The sequence below is a fragment of the Lactuca sativa genome, chromosome 2 (genome assembly GCF_002870075.4).
Source record: "Lactuca sativa cultivar Salinas chromosome 2, Lsat_Salinas_v11, whole genome shotgun sequence".
Lineage (NCBI taxonomy): Eukaryota > Viridiplantae > Streptophyta > Magnoliopsida > Asterales > Asteraceae > Lactuca > Lactuca sativa.
In genome coordinates this window covers 210,525,064-210,536,952 of record NC_056624.2, presented here as the reverse complement: position 1 = coordinate 210,536,952, position 11,889 = coordinate 210,525,064, and positions in this window count along the sequence as shown.

The following is an 11,889-nucleotide window of genomic DNA, read 5'->3' as shown; positions in this document are numbered from 1 at the left end:
GAATTGATGCAATCCCATGAAATTACACTTTGCACCCTTGTTTAGATGTTAGTGGAGCGTGTGTGATTAACCGACACATTAATTGGTTCTAAGAAAAGGTGGCAAAGGGTGATTCATTGTTTGTCATAGTTCGGTGGAGCGTGTGTGGTTTACCGGCACATCGAATAGGTGATTGTAACAATGAAGGCACCATGTAGATTTGCATGGTTATTCACACCCGCTTTGTGATCCTCGGTATCCCAGTCACAAACTAGAGGGACATATCCAAATTATTTGCATGTTGGATCACGGTATCCCTTTTCTAATGTGTAAATAATGTTGTTGGGTCCTAGCCCTAAATTTTCATTTTGGGTGTTAATTAGGGACTTAATTCTAATCAACTTTGTTCCTTTCTACTTGTAGATGTCTAACGCAAACAACGTTGCTGCTAGCTCATTCACGCTACTGAGCCTTTGTTAAAAAGTGACCTTCGATGGATTGAACTTTGGCGAATGGATAAGATACATTCGCACGATCGCGCGTTACGAGGACAAGGAGTATGCTCTCGATGAGAACCTCGAGAAGATCAATCCATAAACTGCTACTCCCGACAAAATGGTTGTGTTTGAGACACATGAACGTGATGCAACGAAAGTCCATTGCATCATGATAGCCACAATGAACTCTGAATTCCAAAATTCCTATGAGGACATGTATCTTTATGAGATGCATCTAGACTCGATGGAGAGATATCACCAAAGCACGAGGAAAGAGCGCTATAAAATGGGAAGTGGATAGTCTCTAACCGTGCACTTGCAAAAGATGCAAAGGTATGTCGATCGTCTCCGCAAGTTGAATGTCAACTTTGGGGAAGATTTGGCTATTGACATTGTTCTTCACTCCTTGCCCTCATGCTACAACCAATTTAGGATGACCTACCACATGAACAAGGAAGAGGTCACCCTAAGTATACTGTTGGATTAGTGTCTAAGTTAGTAACCATATTTGGTATATACTTGACCCGAGTGTGCATGGTCCTTTTGGGTTGCCTTCACCAAAGCAACTTGACAAGGTAATTTGATATGAGAGAGGAGATATTATGATTTATTTATATATTATAAGAGTAATATATTAAAGGAGAAATCATATTTATTTAATTAGTATTAGTCATAAATTAATTAGGAATTAATTTGGTGACTAAAAGAGATTAATTAAATAAAGGGGTATAAATTGTCAAATGTGTGATAGTTGAGTTTTGGGCTAGGAAACCTAATGGACTAAGGGGGAACGAAATTATGATGAAGGATCATCATATTTTCGTCCAAGGCCTCATTCCATAAGGTTCCTTGGGCTGCTTGGTGGCTAAGCTGTCCATTAGGGTTTAGACTAAAACCCTAGCACCCTATAGTATAAATACATGCCCTATGCTTCAATTTAAGGCCACTTGATTCCAAGGGAACCCTAGGGCCGAAATTAGCATCATTCCCTCTTCTCTCTTAGTTGCCTTCTTGCTTCAAGGTGTTTGTGAGCCATTAGAGGCACTACAATTGTGGTGCTTGCTTTCAATAGTTCAAGAGAGTTCAAGAGAGTTCAAGAGATCAAGGGAACTAGTTGTTATTGCTATATAACAACAAAGGTATGTCTACTACACTTCTATGTAATTTTCAAAAATTATAGAATCATGCTAGGGTTTATTTTGTGTTCATAAAGTTGTATGTCTTATAGTGAAAACATAGATCCAATTAGGGTTGCATGCACACATAGGATTGTTTGTATTAAACCTATCATAAACTTCAAGGGCTCCTAAGGACTGCTGAGAGCAACCTAAAGGACAAGTCTGTTGCACCAACTCCCAATCCATCCGTTGCTCCTGTTTTGGCTATTGGGCAGGGAAGGGGCAAGAAGAGGAAGGCTTCTTCGAAGAACCACCGCAAGGGAAAGTCCCAAGATGGTTCCTCTTCTAGTGGGACCAAGGTTGATCCTGCTAAGCCCAACCCTAACCCAAAAGAGTCAGAGTGCCATCATTGCCACAAAATAGGGCATTGGAAGAGAAGCTGCCCGAAATATCTGCAAGCCATCAAGGATGGAAAGATCAAGCCATCTTTTTCCGGTATATACACAATTAAATCTAATGATTCACCTCGTGCTATTTCTTGGGTTCTTGATATAGGGTGTGGTTACCATATTTGTTCTGATTTGCAGGGACTAGGAAGAAATAGGTATGTGGAGCTTGGAAGAATAAATCTAATCATGGGGAACAGAAGATCGTCGCCTGTTACCAAGATTGGAGTGTATTCTTTAGTGCTTGGTAATGGATTGAATTTAGATTTAAATAATTGTTGCTACTCGCCATATATGGCAAGAAACATCATTTCTTTTCATGGTTTATTTAGACAAGGATTTAGATATTCGTTTAGTAATAAGAATGGTTCGATTTATGCTTATCTAAATGTTGTTTTATATTTTAAAGCAATGCCTAGTAATAGAATTTATGAAACTGTTATGGTTGTAGATAACCTAGGAAATGATTTGTTGTGTATGGATTCTTCCAATAGTATGGATAGAGCATCCTTGTGGGATTGTCGTCTTGGACATGTCAACAAGAAGCGCATAGCCCAACTCCAAAAGGATGGAGGAGTCATTCGACCTTAGGGAAGATGACACGTGTGAATCTTGTCTACTTGGAAAGATGACCAAGTCACCCATTCACTGGCACTTGTGAGAGGGGTGAGGGTTTATTGGATCTCATACACACCGACGTGTGTGGGCCCTTTAGATCCACCACAATGGATGGAAACCGTTTCTACGTGAATTTCACCGATGATTATAGTATATATGGGTATATTTACTTAATCAAGCACAAGTCAGAAACGTTTGAAAAGTTCAAAGAGTTCAAACATGAAGTGGAGAATCAATTGGGAAGGAAAATCAAGATGCTTTGATCCGATCAAGGAGGAGAGTACCTAAGTCTTGAATTCCACGACTATCTCAAGGAATGCGGAATAGTTTCGCAATTGACGCCACCTAGGACACCGCAGTTGAATGGTGTGGCAGAAAGGCGTAATCGAACCCTGTTAGACATGGTTTGTTCTATGATGAGTCGTGCTTCACTACTTATCTCATTCTGGGGGTATGCCTTAGAGACTGCCGCCCATATCCTTAATCGAGTCCCTACAAAGAAGGTTGCCAAAACACCTCATGAGATGTGGACAGGGAAAGCTCCCTTGTTAGCACACATCAAGGTTTGGGGCTATGAAGTTTTCGTAAGACGAGAAACTCACGACAAACTCGAACCTCGTAGTGAGCGATGTATTTTCATCGGCTACCCGCAGAGATCCTTTGGATACCTCTTCTATAGACCGAGTGACAATGTTGTCTTCGTTTCAAGGAGAGGGGTTTTCCGAGAGCGAGAACTCATAAGTCGAGGGAACAGTGGGAGGCAAATCGATCTTGAAGAGATTCCAGAGTCGAGTGGTGAAGGAACCTCTAACGCTGGCGCTCAACCCGAGGAGGAAACTCCGGTTGAACCGATTGACGAGTCCTTACCTCTTAGACGTTGCAAAAGAGTTAGAGTTCAACCCCAATTTTATGGTTTTCATATAACTACCGAAGGGGACACGTATATTAGTGATGGTACACTAATAAATCTAGATGAACCTAATAACTACAAGGAAGCCATGGCAGGCCCAGAGTCTGTAAAATGGAAAGAGGCGATGGACAACGAGATTCAGTCTATGTATGACAACCAAGTTTGGAATTTGGTTGACAATGTGCCCGGACGTAAAACGATTGGGTGCAAATGGATCTTCAAGAAGAAGACCGACGTGGATGGGAATGTGCACACATATAAGGCACGAGTGGTGGCGAAGGGCTTTACTCAAACTCCCGGAGTTGACTATGATGAGACCTTCTCACCAGTTGCTAAGATGAAATCTATTAGGGTGATGCTAGCCATTGCTGCATTTCATGATTATGAGATATGGCAGATGGATGTCAAGACCACTTTCCTTAATGGGAAGTTGGCTGAGGATGTTTACATGGCTCAGCCAGAGGGTTTCGTCGATCCGAAGCATCCCAATAGAGTGTGCAAGCTTGAGAAGTCCATTTATGGACTTAAGCAAGCGTCTCGCAGATGGAATCTTTGCTTTGATGAGAAAGTCAAAGAGTTTGGATTTGTACGAAGTGAAGATGAATCATGTGTATATGTCAAGGCCAGTGGGAGTATAGTTAGCTTCCTCGTTTTGTATGTCGATGACATGCTGCTCATAGGAAACGACGTCCCGACTTTGCAGGAGGTTAAGTCCTGGCTCGGGAAGTGCTTCGCTATGAAGGACCTCGGAGAGGCTTCCTATATTTTGGGAATAAGGATAGTAAGAGAACGAAGTAAGAGACTAATAGGACTTAGTCAGAATACTTACTTGGATAAAGTACTAAAACGTTTTTGTATGCAAAACTCGAAGAAGGGAGAACTACCGATACAGAGTAATGTCAAATTGAGTAAGACTCAAGGTCCGAGTACATAAGTCGAGATGGCTGAAATGAGCCGAGTACCCTACGCTTCTGTAGTTGGCTCAATCATGTATGATATGACTTGTACTCGCCCTGATGTGGCCTTCGCTTTGAGCATGGTCAGTAGATATCAAGGGAACCCGGGCAAAGCTCATTGTATTGCGGTTAAGAATATACTTAAGTACCTTCGGAGGACCAAGGAATGGTTCTTAGTCCTCGGAGGGAGTGATGACTTAAATGTGCGAGGGTACAATGACACAAGTTTCCAGACTGACAGGGACATCTACCGTTCGCAGTCGGGCTGGGTCTTTACCCTTAATGGAGGAGCAGTGACTTGGAAAAGTTCCAAACAGGAAACCATAGCTGATTCAATGTGTGAATCAGAATACATTGCGGCGAGCGAAGCGTCAAAGGAGGCAATGTGGTTGAAGAACTTCATTGGTGATCTTGTAGTTGTGCCTACCATAAAGGAGCCTATGGAAATTTTCTGTGATAATGAGGGAGCGGTTGCCTTGACAAAGGAACCAAGGGATCATGGTAGATCTCGACATATCGACAGAAAATATCAATTTATTAAACATCGAGTAGAAGAAGGACACCTCGTAGTAAAGAGGGTATCGTCGGAGGATAACCCAACAGATCCGCTTATGAAGGGATTGAGCAGGGTTAAGCATTTGCAGCACGCTAGGAACATTGGGCTGAAAGACGATATTAGTTTAGATTAGATAGTTTTGGAAACATGTAATAGATAAATGTAATTGACATTTGATGATTAGATAAAGGAGTATTATTTATAAGTAAAGCTACTGTATTATGTTAATTGTTTAACTATTGTTTCACTTTGCATGTTTTGACTTCCTGAATAATTGAGTTATTAAGAATAATCGAATTATTCGAATGGTCCACAATCGTTCATATGTTGGAAGTAGGTATGAATGAATATTGTCATGAATTGGTGTATAGATTGTCTAAAAGGTATTAGACATAGCAAAAGTTTGCTACAACGTTCATGAGTGCTTAAGTTTTGAGCATTGGAATAAACCCGTGCTTACTGGAATCACTTTATGGAATGAGACACAAGTGATCACAAGACGATAATATCATATGGTCTTAAAACCAATATATATGGTTTATTGTTTATTAATTGGTTGTGCATTGATAATGCGAAACCACATCAGTAAATTGATGTCATAAAACGCATTGTTGTGTATGGTTGATTAGTAAATAGTAAATGCATATAAGTCGAAGTTTATCTGTTATTTTTATCCTGAGAGGGTAAAAGCGATATCAGGACCCCTCGATGATTTGATTTGACTTATGTGTCGGGCCCGGTCAGGACTGAATTGATGTGTTCAATTAAGTTCTATGTCAAATGAATATGAGATCGAGAAACCAATTATTGGACAATAAGTTCCATAAGATTGTCCGCATAATATCTAAACAGAGGACTATATGATCCCTTATCTAAAGGACAGGATACTAATAAGATCAGAGTTTGACAGCGTCTTTGAGAGCTACGATTGCTAATCGGATTGTGTTTGCATATATAGTTACTAGACTTATCCAAGTAGGAGACTGTTGGATTAGTGTCTAATGTTGTAACTATATTTGGTAAGTACTTGACCCGGTTATGCATGGTCCTTTTGGGTTGCCTTCACCATAGCAAGTTGACAGGATGATTTGTTAAGAGAGAAGATATATTATTAATATATTATGAGAATATTATATTAACGGAATAATAATGTTATTTGATTAATATAAGTCATATATTAATTGAGAATTAATTTGGTGACTTAAAGAGGTTAATTGAATAAAGGGGCATAAACTGTCAAATGTGTGATAGTTGTGTTTTGGGCTATGTATCCTTTGTGGGTATAAGGGTGGATGGATTTTAGGGTTAGGAGACCATAAAATCGTCCAAGCCTAGTATCTAGGAGGATCTTGGATTGCTTAGGGCCTAAGTTATTCAATTAGGGTTAATGGTGAAACCCTAGTAGCTCATAGTATAAGTAGATCTCTAGGGTGAGGGAAATCAACACTCATGCAAGGCAAGGAACCCTAGAGCCGATTTCTCACCCTCCCTTCTCTCTCTCTCTCTCTCAAGATCATTCTCTTTCTAGTTGGTGTTTGTAAGCCATTAGAGGAGTGACAATTGTGACTCTAAGCTCCAAGAAGAAGAAATATCAAGCAAGTAATCCAAGGTATTGTTCTAGATCCATATTCATATGATTAGATTCAATTGTTTACATTAGATATAGTATTGAAAGTCTTGGATACAATGCATGTTCAATTAGAGAAACCTAGATCCAAGCAATTAGGGTTTGCATGTGCACATAGGAAAGTTCTTATGGCTCAAACCCATCACCTACCGCATACCATACATATCTACTGATCCATACATGTCATACATAACACTGAGCACATAACCACATACTGGGCTCCCGCCCGCTGCATTGGGCCTCGCCCGCTATCGGACCCCGTCCGTCACCAGGCCCTGCCTGGCTTCGAGCCCCGCTCGGCGTACATATATGCTTTCCTTAGGCCCCACCTGTCTCTGGGCACCGCCTCGCTAACATATACTAGCATATAATCATATCACAACACATAACTAACATACTCTACTGGATTACTGTACTAAGTCCTCGCCTATCTTGGGCCTCGCCCCTGTCCTTCAACTGATGAGTCGCGGAACCCCGTCCATACTCCTACTGACAGTGAGATACGGGCCCAAACCTCTCTCACTCTTTTCCTAACTTGGGCCTCGCCCCTGCTCTACTGCTAATGAGGTATGGAACACCGTCCACACTCTGCTATTGGTGAGATACGGGATCTCGCCCACACTCACTTCCTTACCAGGCATATACATGTATCACACAGACAACAAGTATAACTATCATACAAACCATTCCTTAGGCACCCGCCCGCTAACATTGGACCTTAGTCCCAAATGTCATACTAGCATACTGTGCCTAAGGCTAACCCTCGGGTCTTCCTACTCATAACTATATGTGCCTGCATTGTGGCCGTAGACCCATTCACACAAAGGGAAACTCACCTGCACCGCTGAACTTTGCTGATAACCCTCTGGCTGCTGACTGATAACTCTCTGATCCACTGCTCCACTAGCTCCCCGAGCTACTAATATCAATATAACACTTAGTCCCAAACTAAACTCTATAAATCAAAATAAGTCAACTCTGGTCAAAGTCAACCTTCCAGTTGAATCGACTCACTGAGTTAACGCATAGACTCGCTGAGTCCCTAAACTCAGAAACTCTCCAAATACGACTCAACTCGCCGAGTCACCCCAAGACTCGTCGAGTTCAACGATCTCTGAGTCCTATCCAGTCCAACTCACTGAGTCACCACTCAACTCACTGATCTGTGTCTTAACCAGAAAAGGTTGAGGTTCTGCGACCTGAATCGTCGATTCCAAGAACAGTCTCGTCGAGTCCAAGGCAATCTTCAACAGACTCGTCGAGTTGTTCTTCCAACTCGTCGGGTTCCTGCCCATCGTCATTCAACTCGCCGAATCCACCCATGTGACTCACCGAGTCTCTTTAGTCCCTAAACCATACAATGACTTTCGAGCCATGCATGTGATCCAACCCATAGATCCACTATTCTCATGTCTATTCTGTGACGTCCCCATTTTCACGGCCAGAAAAGACCGATTTTTGTTTATGCTTTATCAAAATCAGAGCATCTCTTTTGATAAAAAGGTTGCGGAATTTGTTCCCAGTAAAATATGATAAATACATTATCAAAGCATTTATGAAGAAAAGTATTTTTATTCCTTTTAAAACATTTGGGATGTCATTGTCAATACAGAAACAGAAGCATAAACAGAACTTACATTCATTATCACTAGTGATTTATATCTCCTTAATCTCTCAGTGTAATGTGACTTCATATTAACACTTGTGATATAAATAAACTGAGTGGGTCAAGTTGGGAAACCTGGTGAGTACATAGGGTTTTCAACCCACAATAATATAATTATCATGTTTAATCGTAAAACAGTTAACCCAATTACCCATCCCCATTATTTTCTTTACTCTTAAGGGTCTACCCTAAGAATCAACTACTCCTCGTTATTTCATTCCTAAGGATCATCCTAAGGAATCGACACGAAATCCATCGTTTCCAGGATTTACTCAACGGGCACTAAATCTATAGTTGCCAGGGTTTGCTCAACAGGCACTAAATCCATAGCTGCCAGGGCTATTTCGTTTATCGACATTATCCACTCGCAATACGTGTCAATGGGTTTTTAGAGTACACCGGTGAACACATCGTTCATAACACCTACAGGTTGCGAGCCTGCTAGTGTTCCACTTGACTGTCTAGAATAGTCTGTGGTTGTCATCCATACTCTGCTGAATGATGGGGCTAGGGGTGCAAACGAGTCAAGCTACTCGTGAGCTACTCGGGATCAAATCGATAAAAGCTCGACTCGAAACCGATTTTAAACGAGCCCGAGCCGAGCTCGAGCTTAATATTAAGCTCGTTTATTAAACGAGCTCGAGCTCGAGCCTATGTCACTAAGCTCGATTAGGCTCGCGAGCCTAAACGAGCCTTTATATAAAATAATTTATTATTATTTTTTTATATTAAAATAAAAACATATTTCAGGATTAGGGATTTAGAGTATTAGTAAACGAGCTTCTTAACGAGCTCGAGCCGATCTTAAGCTTATTTAAGCACGTCAGACAAAAAACGAGCCGAGCCCGAGCCTAAATCGAGCTTGTATAATTATTTACGAGCTCGATCCGAGCTCAGTACAAGAAGCTTGAATCGAGCCGAGCTCGAGCTCGAGCCTCGCATAACTTAAACGAGCCCGAGCCGAGCCTGACCAGGCTCGAGCTCGGCTCGGCTCGTTTGCACCCCTAGACGGGGCCATCATTTGGGAAAAAGGCCTCTCACATCGTCCACCTCTCACCCTCACCTCACGGTCTATTTTACCTCTCAACTCATCATCCAACTCATACTCCATCTATTACATGTACCCATGTTTTACCCCAACATTATCGTAGATATAAAATACATATACAGTTTAAATCATTTAAAACATGTATAAAATCGTTCATTCAGCATAGATAGCAATTATACATATAATATTCACACATAGCACGTAGTTTATATAAAATACTTCATATCTATGTGTAAGATGAAAATAACTATGCACTCACCTAGTAAGGTGGTGATTCGACACTTGGATAACACTTCGTTACTCTTAAAATAATTATCCCTTGACGAAACCTAGTATCATTACCACTAGAGTTTAGTCTAACGTTAACCGCAACTAATTAATAGTCTAGCTATTATTACTATTATATAAGCGTTAAATAACACTCAATATAACTCATAATAATAGCCTAAATAATTATTTTAAGGTCCTAATAATGTTACTATAATTAATTAGAAGCTATATTAAAAATAGCGTAGGCGTAGCTCGCTTACAACGAGTTTTTCGCAAAAAATCGGGCTTCGCTGGAGCAGCGTTCCCGAGCCGAAAGGGTCTTTTCTCGGGACTCCTGGAGCCTCGGGGATTCCTTCGGGAGCTAGGGGGTTTACCTAGGCTTTTAGGGGGGGGGGGGGGGGTTAGGGAGCTTAGAGAGAGAGTGTAGAGAGAGAAAGAAGGTTTGAGAGGTGTGAAGAAATGGCAAGACCCAGCACCTCTATTTATAGGGTGAATTCCTGATGGACTCGCCGAGTAGGAGGACCTACTCGCAGAGTTAGGGCATGTGACAGCCTTCTGGTGGTGCCACGTGTCCAATTCTGGTGGTGCCACGTCATCCCTATCGTGTATCAGCCTTCAAATTTAGAAAAATCATAACTATCGCATACGAGCTCCGTTTTCGATGTTATTTTTTTCAACGCGTAGGTAAAATCAAGATCTACAACTTTCATTTAGACTCCATCAGCTAATTCTCTACCGATCTCAAATTTAACAATAAGAGGCGTTTAGACTGTTAAATGACTGCGAAGAATTCGTAACTCCTTCATACGGACTCCGTTTTTGTCTATATTTTTACCGTTGAGTTCCTATTAATGAGATCTTCAACTCCCATTTAGTTTGTGTAAGCCAAAAACCGCTCGAACTAAAAATCGAGTTTCGGGTCGTGCACCGCTAAGCCGAATCTTAGAAAAATCATAACTTCCTCATACGAAGTCAGATTTGGGCGTTCTTTTTATGGATGTTCTCAGTTTAACGTATACTGCAAATTTGGTTTAGATTGCTAAGTCTAAAAGTCGCTCCATCGTAAATTTACTATTTATGCTTCCCGGTGTCGCGCCGGTTTTGCCATAAAACTTCGACGGGCTATAACTTTTTCTTTATAACTCGGATTTCGGAGTTCTTTATATGTACAAAAACCTTAAGACATATTCTAAAACTTGGTTAAGACTATTTATTATAATTAATCTTTTGCTGAAAAGTCGTTTTCGACCCCTATTATATATAAATTGACTTGCCCGGATCTACGAGCGTTACATATTCCTCACGTAAAGTTGCAAACTTTACGTGAAACCAAGGAGCTATAGGCTTAAAACACTCTAGAGCTAGGGTTCTAGACAAGCATGCTTCACCAACACACCAAGGGCTAATACTTTATGGGTTTTTGGACCAAAACAAACCTTGATCTAAGGTAGCAACCTCAGATTGTGTCTTCTAACTCGAAATGGCTCCTTAACATGCCAAAATGGCCCTAAAACATCATCCAAGAAAAGATCTAGAAGCAACAAAGGCAACGTGACAGATTGTTACCTTCAAACTGATGCTCACAACCAAAGAGTTGAATCCCCCAGCTCCATAGTGGTCAAATCCTCCAAATCTTCCTCTTGCAAAAGCCCCAATCTCACTTTCCTCCTCCTCTTACCCAAATTAGGGTTTGGAATCACTTATAGAAGCTTTTGGCCGTCAAGGGGGGGATAAGGAGAGGACATAAGGTTCTTTAAATAGGGTGCAAACCCAAGGATTAGGGTTTTTCTTGTCCATACCAGACTCGCCGACTCGCGGAGTCGGTCACTTACTCTATGACCCGGATCCCGCTCCGACTCGTCGATTTCCTCCCTGGACTCGACGAGTTGACTCATGAATTAGGGCTTTTCCTTTCTTTTCTTGGTCTTTCTGATTCTGGGTGTTACAATATGGACGTGAGTTTCATGTTGGATTAGTGTCTAAGTCCATAACTATTTTGGTATGTACTTGACCCGATTATGAGCATGGTCCTTTTGGGTTGCCTTCACCATAGCAATATGTAGGATGAATTAAGGAGAGAAAGGTTTAATTATGATTTATTAATATATTATGAGAATAATATATTAAAGGAGAAATCATATTGTTTAATTAATATTAGTCAAAAATTAATTGAGAATTAATTTTGTGGCTAAAATAGA